General features: G+C 40.8%; 1 protein-coding gene across 3 annotated transcripts in view; it reads left to right on the top strand.

Moving 5' to 3' along the window:
- The first annotated feature begins 351 nt into the window (after window positions 1-351).
- The window catches only part of SPART (spartin), a 40282-nt gene continuing 29992 nt past the window's right edge, over window positions 352-10641 (top strand). For 2 of the 3 annotated variants that reach the window (XM_081127294.1, XM_081127292.1), the window contains exon 1: window positions 352-581. The gene's annotated coding sequence lies outside the window, so the exon portion shown is untranslated. Of the gene's footprint in view, window positions 582-1046; window positions 1225-10641 lie in introns of those variants that run through there. The other variant, XM_081127293.1, reaches the window with a different exon arrangement.

Raw genomic sequence — 10641 nt, 5'->3', positions numbered from 1 at the left:
CTCATTGCTCCAGACCCCCAGGTTCTGTCCGGGATTGCTCAAGCTCAGGGGCTATCCACGTGGCCCCAGAGACCCTAGCTGGGGTCCGCACTGAGTCCCAGGCTCACGTGGCTCTCCCTGAGCTTTCCACCCTCCTTTCCTATTCTACCTCCAAGGGTTTTTAGGGTGACTCCAGGATTTACCTCCCCCCATAGACTATTAATAAGGGTCACAGTGTACAGAATTTTGGCTGCGTGACGGCTTTGATGAGTCCTTGGGAAAGACGCCAGGGAGAACGTCACGCGCACGCGGAGCGACGGCGCGCCAAGACCCTGAAGGCGAGCGAGAGCTGACGGCGGGGCGGGGCGGGGCGGGGCGGGGCGGCGCGGGGCGGCCGCCTGACGTGCGCGCTCGGGAGAGCTGGGCTTGGACGGCTTTGTGAGTCCCGCGGGCGCGCGCGTCCAGAGTGTCGAGAACCTCCGAGCGGGTTTGGGGATTGCTTGACGTCCGGCCGCGTCTGAGGAAGCCGGACTCTGGGCCTCTGCGGCCGGGCGGGGAGTTTTTCGGGTGGCGCCGGAGCGCCCGAGGTCTGCAAGACACAGGTGGGGCGGCGGCGGGCGGGGAAGCTTTCGCCCCAGCGCGGGCCCAAGGCGGGAGGGTGGCGTGAGCGCCCGGGGTCCTGCGGCCTAGTCGGGCAGACGGGGAAGGACGAGGGCAGGGAAGGTCGGGGGACCCTTATCTAAGTCTTGGAAATGACATTTTTTGTGAAGGGAGCAATTTTCAGAGAAAGTAGTTTGAGAAGTTCTTGGTTAACCCTCATCACACATTTCTGGAACCTTCGCGCTCCGTTCCCGACCTCCTTACATTTATTGTTAGGATGGAGAGCGCTGTCCCCCTCCCCCTTCGGCCTTTGATCTCGTCTTCCTGGAGCTTAGGTTGACCATTCTTGTTGCCCTGCCCCCACTGTTTACTTTGGATTCGAAAATCACATAGATTTTTCTCCTTGACCCAGCGCTTACAGCTTTGTGAGAGTTCGGTACCCTTTCTTTACGAAAAGGTCAGCAGCCAACAGCAATGATAGTGAGAAAGGATAGTGCGCGATTTTAATCTTTTGAATACATTCGTTGCTGAATACATTTGTACCGTTGAGCACAGCAGAGGACTCCTCCGACCTCATTTGTGTGCCTGGGAAAAGTTTCTCCTGGAATTCGCAGTTTGTGACGCGGCATTACCGCCTCACGGAAGGTTGGCCTAGTTCGCCTCTGTAATTGTAATGAATTGCTTTACTCTGTCTTTTGAGGATCATCGACATTGGCTTTATTGTGTTGTAATTTAATGAAGTTGCGTACAAGATTGTTGTTGTCCTTGAAATATGGCCTTAAATATTTAAGAACAGGTTTTCTTTGAAATTTCCAAAAAGTAATATAAGAATGTTCCCAATAATAAAGAGGTGTTTTTTGGTTCGTCTACTTTTCTAATAACAAATTCATTTGGCGATTTTATATGAAACCTGTTTGAAACTGGAAGCTTTTCACTTAAGTGAGTTCCTTCTCATCTGTGGGGCTTTCTGAAATGTCATTGCGTATAGCTTACCCAACTAGCCAGTATAGGGTGGGAGGCTACAGGGAGGGAATTGCATACAGCTATTTGGAGAAAATTCCCTCCCCTGCCCTCCTCCCCCCCTTTTTTTTAAATAAAGGGCGTTAGAACAACTTCTGCTCTCTGTAGGTAGATGATGCTATATTATTAAAGACTACTTGTAATGTTAACCTTTGGAATGGTGGTTACTACTTTCAGTGTTTATGGGACTGAATTAACTTGCCAATTGTTTAGTTCAGAATTTCACTTTTGCTCCTGAATGTTTTTTAAAGCGCGTCCGCTCGCACATTCACACGCTTGAAGCATACATTTATTTTACTTCTTTTATGAGAACACTTAAAAAATAACTTAAATGCACCGTTGGTGTCTGGAACCAGATTTTGCTTTGTGATTTAAGACAATTATGTTAGTGTAGGTAACTTTTTTTAATGTTTTGTCTGGAGTTCCTTAATCATGCCTGCCTTCTGCTTTTCAAGTGCTACTACCTATTAAGGCTTAAACCTAATGCCTTTCTACTAAACACCCCAAGTTTCCTTCACCCCTCCCTCACTCTGTTAACTTGTAAGCATAGTAACAGCTTTAGCTTTGAAATTAGATATTTTATCTCATTTTCTTGTCAAATATCTATGGAACCTGACTCTCAGTCTCCTCCATTTACTAGCTCTGCGCTTGGGCAGTAAGCTGCTCAGTATTTGTAAAACATTTTCTGTCAGATATTAACTTCCAAGGATTAAAAAATTAATCCTTAGAACAGTGCCAAGTACATACAAAGAGTTTAATAAAAGGTGATAAATTATGGTGCTTCTAAGGGTCAGAGGTTATGTGCATTTTATGTTTCCAATCTATAGTAGTAAATGGTTTTAGACCAGTGCTTTTAATTTGCTTGTGAACCTCCAAAATAATTTTTGTGAAATTGTCCCCTTGCACATGTTTAGGTTGATTTATAACATTTTACATCATACTTTTACATAGTTGCAAAGGATGCATTTTCCCACATGGTATTAACATTTATATAGTGTAAAATTGGTACGTCACTTTTAACTGTATCCAGGGGAGTATAATATTGCACTTTTATATCCATCATCATTTTTAAAAATACATGATATTTTATTTATACTTGAAAGCTTTTCTCTGTTATAGGTGTCTTTAATAAAAATATTCGTATAAGTTGAAACTAGTTATAAAAATTTCTTACGACTTTTTAACTTCAGGAGTTATTTTTCTTCAGGATTTAGAAGTGGTAATAGTTGGTCAGAATAGCATAATGCCTGATGGATTTTTTTGGTTGGTTGGTTTTGTTTTAGTTTTAATTTATCTTTATTGTTGAAAGTATTACAGATGTCCCCATTTTTCCCCGTTGATCACCTCCACCCCACATCCACCCCACCCCCAGGCCTTTCCCATACCAATGTCTGTGTCCATAGGTTATGCATATAAGTATATAAGTTCTTCTATTAATCTCTCCCCACCCACTCCCCCAACCGAGCCTTCCCTCTGAGATCCTTCAGTCTGTCTCATGCTTTTGTCTCTGGATCTGTTTTGTTCATTAGATTCCATGTATGAGTAAGATCATGTGATACTTGTCTTTCTCTGACTAGCTTATTTTGCTTAGCATAATACTCTCCAGGTCCCACCATGCTGTCTCCAAGGGTAAGAGATCCTTTTTTACAGCTACATAATATTCCATGGTATAAATGTCTGAGAAGATGCTTGATATGATTTCAATCTTCTTGAACTTCTAGAGGCTAGTTTTGTGTCCTAAGATATGGTCTATCTTTGAGAATGTCCCATGTGCACTTGAGAAGAATGTATATTCTGCAGCTTTGGGGTGAAGTGTTCTATACATGTTAATTAAATCCATGTGATGTAGTGTGGCATATAGAGTCACTGTTTCTTTGTTGATTTTTTGTCTGAATGATCTATCCAGTGAAGCCAGTGGGGTGTTAAAGTCACCTACTATGACTGTATTGCTGTCGATCTCTCTCTTAAAAGTCCTCCAGAGTTATTTTTTTAAATATATTTAGGTGCTCCTATATTGGGTACATATAGGTTTACCAAGGTTATATTCTCTTGTTGGGTTGATCACTTTATTATTATGTAGTGACTTTTATTGTTTCTTATTATGGCCTTCAGTTTAAAGTCTGTTTTGTCAGATATGAGTATTGCTACCCCAGCTTTTTGCTTTTCCCCCCCCATTTCTGTTTGCATGAAACATTTTTTTCCATCCCTTCACTCTCAGCCTGGGTCAGTGTTTTGTTCAGAGATAATCTCTTGTAGACAGCATATATTTGGGTCTTGTTTTCTTATCCATTCAGCTACCCTATGTCTTTTGATTGGAACATTTAATCCATTTTTATTTAAAGTTATTATTGATAGGTACTTATCTATTCCCATTTTAATTCTTTATTGTGTATATTTCTCTATTTCTTCTTATTACAGCAGTCCCTTTAACATTTCCTGCAAAGCTGGTTTGGTGATAAACTCCTTTAGCCTTTTCTTGTCTGGGAAGCTCTTTATTTCACCATCTGTTTTGAATGATAGCCTTGCTGCATAGAGGAGTCTTGGTTCCGATCCTTGCTTTTCATTACCTTGAATACTTCATGCCATTCCTTTCTGGCCAGTAGAGTTTCTGATGAGAAATCAGCTGACAGCCTAATGGGTGTTCCTTTGTAGGTAACAAATTTCTTTCCTCTTGCTGTCTTTAAGATTCTCTCTCTCTTGACTTTTTGGCATTTTAATTATGATGTGTCTGCTTGTGGGCCTCTTTGGATTCTTTGCTTGGGACTCTCTGTGCCTCCTGAACTTGTGTGACTTTTCCCTTGACCAGGTTAGGGAAGTTTTCTGCCATTATTTCTTCCAACAGGTTCTTTATCCCTTGTTCACTTTCTTCAGGTTATGGCATTCCAATGATGCAAATATTGTTGTGTCATGTTGTCCCACAGCTCCCTTAAACTGTCCTGTTGTTTTTTTAACTGCTTTTTCTTTTTGGTTCTCTGATTGAGTGATTTATTTTATTTATTTATTTTTTTACCGTCTTCTAATTCACTGATCTGATCCTCAGCTTCCCCTAATCTGCTGTTTATTCCTTCCAATGTAATTTTTGTTTCTACTGTGTTGTTCTTAATTTCCTTCATAGTTTCCATATTTTTTCTCATGCTGTTGAGTATCCTTATGATCAGTATTGTGAACTCTATATCTGATAGATTGCTTATCTCTATTTCATTTGTCTCTTCTTCTGGAGACCTCTCTTGTTCTTTCATTTGGGGCCTGTTGTGTTTTTTTTTTTTGTCTACCCATTTTGGCTGCCTGTTTGGGTGTGTTTCTTTGTATTAGGTAGATCTGCCAGGACTCCCAGCCTTTTTGGAGGGTCTCTGGTGCAGGCTGTTGTCAGATGCTGTTTGTGACTGGCTTTGAGTACTCTGTAGGTATCAGCAATCTGTAGTTTGTGGTTCCTTCTGCTGGGACTGGGTGTGTTTGGAAAGGACCAAGATGCGTACGAAGGTCTGCTTTTCCAAGCCCTTTGTTCAGAAGCAGATCAGGCAAAGACTCAAAGCACCTGGAGATCTGCCTCTGCCTGCAGGCTGATTTTTATTCAAAGTCTCTTAATGAGCCTCAGACTGAAGACCACAGCAAGGTGTAAACTTCTTGGGGTGGGGTGAGAGGTTTTCAGTAGGTAGGGCAATTGCTCCCCTCTACCCCCACCGCCAGGCAAAAGCTGCCTTGATGGTAAAGGCCTGCCTGAGAAAGGTGTCCTCTGAAGTATGGGCAAATGACTCAGCAGAGGAATCCAGATGGCTGCCCTCTGAGCTTCATCTCCAGAGCCAATAACCCTGGATTCTCCTCACACTGCTCTAGTCCACTCTGCCCTCTCTCTGCCAGAGCCCATGGTGAGTGGCTGCACATGAAACTTTGTGCTTTGGCCCTTTAAGAGGGTGCCTGCATTCCAGCCCTCTCTCCCTGGCAGATAGAAACCCTGCTGCTTTTCACAGCCAGATGTTATGTTGGCACCTTTCTCAGTTCTGGCGCTCTGGGCTGGGGAGCCCAGCTTGGGGTTTAGACTCCAGAGTTCTCAGTGGGAACCCCCCCCACAGCTGAGATATCCCTCCAGACCTTTAGGTGCTGCCTGTGGAAGCCCAACCAGCCCTCCAGTCCTCTTACATCTCCACAGTTCGTACCAGTCTCTATACAGTCCCCACTTTAGGTACTTGGTTATATGGGTTCTCTTCAACTAGTCTTCAGTTGATTATTCAGGATGTTTTTTCTATATTTTAGTTGTAATTCCAGTTTGGTCCTTGGAGAGGGTCATTGTAGCTTCCACTCATTCTGCAGCCAGCTTGGAGTCTCTCCCAGCCAGAGGCACATCTGGCCTCAATGGTGACACTCCTGTTGTGCAGATCTTGTGGGGACCCATGGCGGAACTGCGGATTCATTGGGTGCTTGGGCCCCACTCACCATCTGACTGTGAGCTGCTGTTGGTGCCCCACTCCTCAAAGGAGACAGGCCCTGAGTAGGCCTGAGCCAGGGTGGCTGCTGACACCAGCTGAGGCTCTTGCTTTGGCCCAGGGAGAAATTTGGAGAAGTTGGGATTCCCTTCATTGAGGAGTTTGCCCTGAGGAAATAGTCTGCCTGGTGGATTTTGATCATTAAATATGAAAAGTAGTTTAGCCCTAGCTGGTTTGGCTCAGTGGGTTAGAGCATAGGCCTGCTGACTGAAGAGTCTTGGGTTTGATTTTGGACAAGGGCACGTGCCTCAGTTCCAGGCTCGATCCCTAGCCCAACTTGTTTGGGAGGCAACCAGTCAATGTGTCTCTCTCACGTCAGTGTTTCCCTCTTTCTCTTTTTTTCTCTTTCCCCCTTCCTCTTCCACTCTCTGAAAAGCAATGGAAAAAATATCCTTGGGTGAGGATTAAAGGAGAAAAGTAGTTTAGTGTTCATTTGTCTTAATGAATTGGAGTTGCCTAAACTAAAATCAACATTGTTATTGAACAGAAAGAGTTTGTTCACCTGGCACTAGCAGAGCCAAACACTAAATACTAAGATACATTGGCTATTTTATTATGAATGGCACCACTCAGGAGAATGGGAAGCTAATGCTAAAAAGTCAGAACCCTCCAATGGCCTGTAGATGAAAGATTATATAAGGCCAAATCACAAGACATATGGGTGAGGGGTTAGAGGTCATGTTGGGAGCAGATTGGTCAGAGGTAAGGTAAGAGTAATAAACCTTTTTTTTTTTTCAGGTCTTGAGGACAGTTCTGATATTCCTCTACCTAGTTTCATGGGAAAGTAGCCAGGGGGTCAGTCCACCTTAGGATTTAGGAGCTTAAACATAATATAGGTTGAGACGTTGTCTTTAGCCTGCCAGAGGTTCTTACCATGTGATTGTTAGTCTTCTACTTCCTGTTGCCTTCTGCTCCCTGGGGTCTTGCTGATTATTCAGTGGGAAAGGCTAGGGCTCTGAGGGGTGTGTACATGGGGGTGGGGTGGGAGAGAGGGGGAGAGGGAAGAAGGGAGAATGATTTTTAGAGCTAGGATTTAAAGCTAAATTTAATCAAAGTCATAAGAACCTTTGATTTCAACACCTTTGACTTTTTTGGGGGCAGTGCCATTCTAGGAAGTTTTTTTGTCCTGGGGTAATGAAAATAGAAATGGGTGAGAGAGAGGACTTTATTTTGTAAAGTGGGAAGATTGTGAAAGGAGCCTGGGAGAGAAAAGAACAACAGCATGGTGACTGGTAATATCCCCAGGCAGATCATTTTTAGTGAGGGGTACCAAATGGAAGTAGAGGAATCTGGAAGCTTTTTTCTTAAAATTATACATGTTGGAACACATTCCCTTGAAAAGTCTTCATGTGCCCCAGGGGTACACATTCAGGTTTGAAGACCTTTTAGAGCAGTGGTTTTCAGCAAGGATGGTTTTGCTGCCCACGGTACATTTGGCAACAGTTAGAGGGATTTGTGGTTGTCATAGGGCATCTGGTAGATAGGGATCAGTGAACAGGACAACCTTCCTTAACAAAGACTTAAGCAGCCCAAAATGTCAATCATGCCGAGGTTGAGAAACCCTGATTTAGAGGATTAGTTATGGAATCAGACTATTTAATACTGTACTCTAGAGCAATGGGTTAGTAGCATTTTTTTGTTACATTACAGATGAATATTTTAGGCATTGTGAGCCACAAAAGATCTTTGTTGCATATTCTATTTTTATAATCCTTTAAAAATGTAAAAATAATTCTTAGGTCCAGGGTCTTTCAAAAACAGGTGATTTAGGGCAATTAATGCCTTCAAACCTCAATTTTTTTTCTCTGCAAAGTAATAATAGTAATAATGCTTCCAGTTGTTTGTAAGGATAAAATGAGATAAACATCTAGCATAATGTCCAGCATACATTAAACACTCTGTAAATGGTGCCTGATAATAGTAGTGTGCTTGTAGCATGTAGCAGAAAAGTGGGTACTAAGTCACAGTGTTGTATTTAAGTCAACTGGGCAAACTTAGTAATGTTGGTTAAGTTCCCAGATCAGTTCACGCAGAAGCTTTTTTTAATTTTTTTTTTTTACTTTCTGAAGTCTGAGCCTCCTTGGTACCCTTAAGGAGGGTGGAGTGCAAACTTCCTGTTCCCTGTTTTCTGAGGGAAGAAAGAGTTGGGATCTGTGGAAATGGGAGGCATTCTAATGACACAATAACATAGAATTCCATGGAGAGGATTTGTCAATTTTGATAGGGGGTTTGGAGTAAGGCAAGTAAGGTAGGTCTGTATATGGTCAATTGTATGTAATGTTTTCTAAATTGGGGACTGAATATATTCTCTCTACTATTAAGTTGCTGCATTATAAGGCAAACCAATGGTTTATTTATTTTTCAGATTAGAAAAGATGGTTATATTAATCAGAAACTAGGCTATAGATTCTGTAATGTCTTTGTAATGTAGATTATTGCTGAAACAGTCTTAAATTATTTAAATTATCCTATTATTATAAATTTTAATGAGATCACAGGAACAGGATCTCTACAATTGCAGTGTCCAATAATAGTTAGGCACATGTGGGTACTGAGCTCTGGAAATGGGGCTAGTTGGAATTGAGATATGCTTCAAGTGTACAATATACACTAGGTTTCAAAGACAAGGCAAAAAGAAGGCAAACTATCTTATTTATTTTTATATTGAAACAATGGTTTGGATGTATTTTGATAAGTAAAATGCTATCACTGAAGTTAATTTCAGCTGTTTCTTTTTACTTTTTTAATATGGCTGTTAGAAAATTTAAAGTACATATGTGGTTCACATTATGATTCTATTAGATAAAGCTGCTCTAAACCTTCACTTTTTAAATCGATAATTTTTTAAATTATGCACATTGTACTAAAAATTGAATATTTTTATGAAGCTTCCAATGAAAACCAGATGTCCCACCACCCCAGACTTACCTCTCCCTCCCAAAGGCAGATTGTATCAATTTTCTTACTCATTTTTTTTGGTCTGTCTAAATCTCCAAACAGGATGCTTGTATTGCTGCTTATTATTTTTCAGTTTTAGGTATTGTCCAGTAACTTCCTAGTAGGAAAGGTGAAATTTTAGTTTCATCCTTTACCCCATGAGCACAAACTTTCTGTTCATCCATATTCCCGATATGATTATATCATAATTTTGCCTGTATCAAGATTCATTATTTACATTATTATGACACTAATCAAAACTGAAACATTTAGTACATTATGATTACCTTTTCTTTCTAGCTCAGCATCTTTTTCTCCCGGTTTTTATTTCCTTAGTTTTACATGAATTGATTGATTGATCACCGATTAAACTCTTGAGCCCTCACAGTTAGAAACACATTAGGGTAGTCTATCAATTAATTTTAGTTTCTTGAAGAAATGTCTGGAGTTCTGTCTTCTCCAGTGAGAACTGGCTGCATCATTGTCGTCTTGGGCGCTCCCTTCATTAATTTGGGGATTTCTTTCACCAAACATGGAATATAAGCAACAGAAAATGTAATATCTGAGCAATCATTTGGCTGAGTTTGAAAGTTAGTTTTGCTCAGAATTTTGAATTTATTGTACTATTTTTTTCTAACTTCTGTTGTTTTTAAGGAGCTTCTTAGTAATTTTGTCATTTTTTTAAGAGGGACATTTTGAGCATAGTGTTCTGAAATTTTTGGTGTACTCCTTGGTGTAGGTCTTTTTTTATCCTTTGACAAACCATTAATCTTTTTAAATCTGGGAATTCATGTTTTCTAGTTCTGGGAAATTCTTTGCATTGTTTCTTCAACTCTTTTTTATTTTTTACCTATACTCTATTTCTGAAAGTTTTATTAATCAGGTGTTGGACCTCCTAGACCGGTTCCTCTCTAATATTCTTATCTGTTCTTCCCTACTTTTCATCTTTGTCTTTTTGCTTCTCTTTCCAGGCATTTTCTATAATTTATCACCTTATCTTCTCATCCCTCTATTGACTTTCCAGGTATTTTATATGGAGTTTGTAAAAGTTCCTGTAGTTATTTGAATGTCTTTTTGTGTGTGTATATATCCTGTTTTTATTTTATGGATGCAGTATTTTCTTTATGTTGACATAGATGATAGGTTATTTTGAAGTTTTCTTTTCCCTATATGTTGTCCATATCAACCAAATTGCATTGCTCTTATTTTTTTCTCAATTTCTAGAGGTGTTTTTCTTACATGTTTTGTGATCCTTGGCTATCCACTTATATATATGATTGGAGCACTAGAAAACTAATTGGAGACTCCGTAGGGTAGAACATAGCAAGTGTTGCTTCTCTCAGGAGGTTTTGCCTAGAGAGTTTTCCTTGGGGGGGGGGGGAGATAGTGTCACTATCTTTAGGTTTTTTCTCTTGGTGGTGATCAGATGCCTCAGAGAAGACACTTTCCAGTCTTCTTTCAGGAGATGTACCGAGCTGCCAGAACTCTTAAGAATCAAGTTTGGGAGAGAAGGCTAAGTGTCTTGATATTCATTTCATCCTCCTGCTTTTGGTATTTACCCTGATAATCCACTGTTCAAAGACATTTTAGTGTTCTTGAATTAAAATTCAATCTTCTTTCAGGG

This window comes from Miniopterus schreibersii, assembly GCF_964146895.1.
Source record: "Miniopterus schreibersii genome assembly, chromosome: 2".
In the NCBI taxonomy this organism is placed as follows: Eukaryota; Metazoa; Chordata; class Mammalia; order Chiroptera; family Miniopteridae; genus Miniopterus; species Miniopterus schreibersii.
The sequence above is the reverse complement of the archived record's forward strand: the minus strand, read 5'-3'. Positions and strand labels throughout refer to the sequence as shown.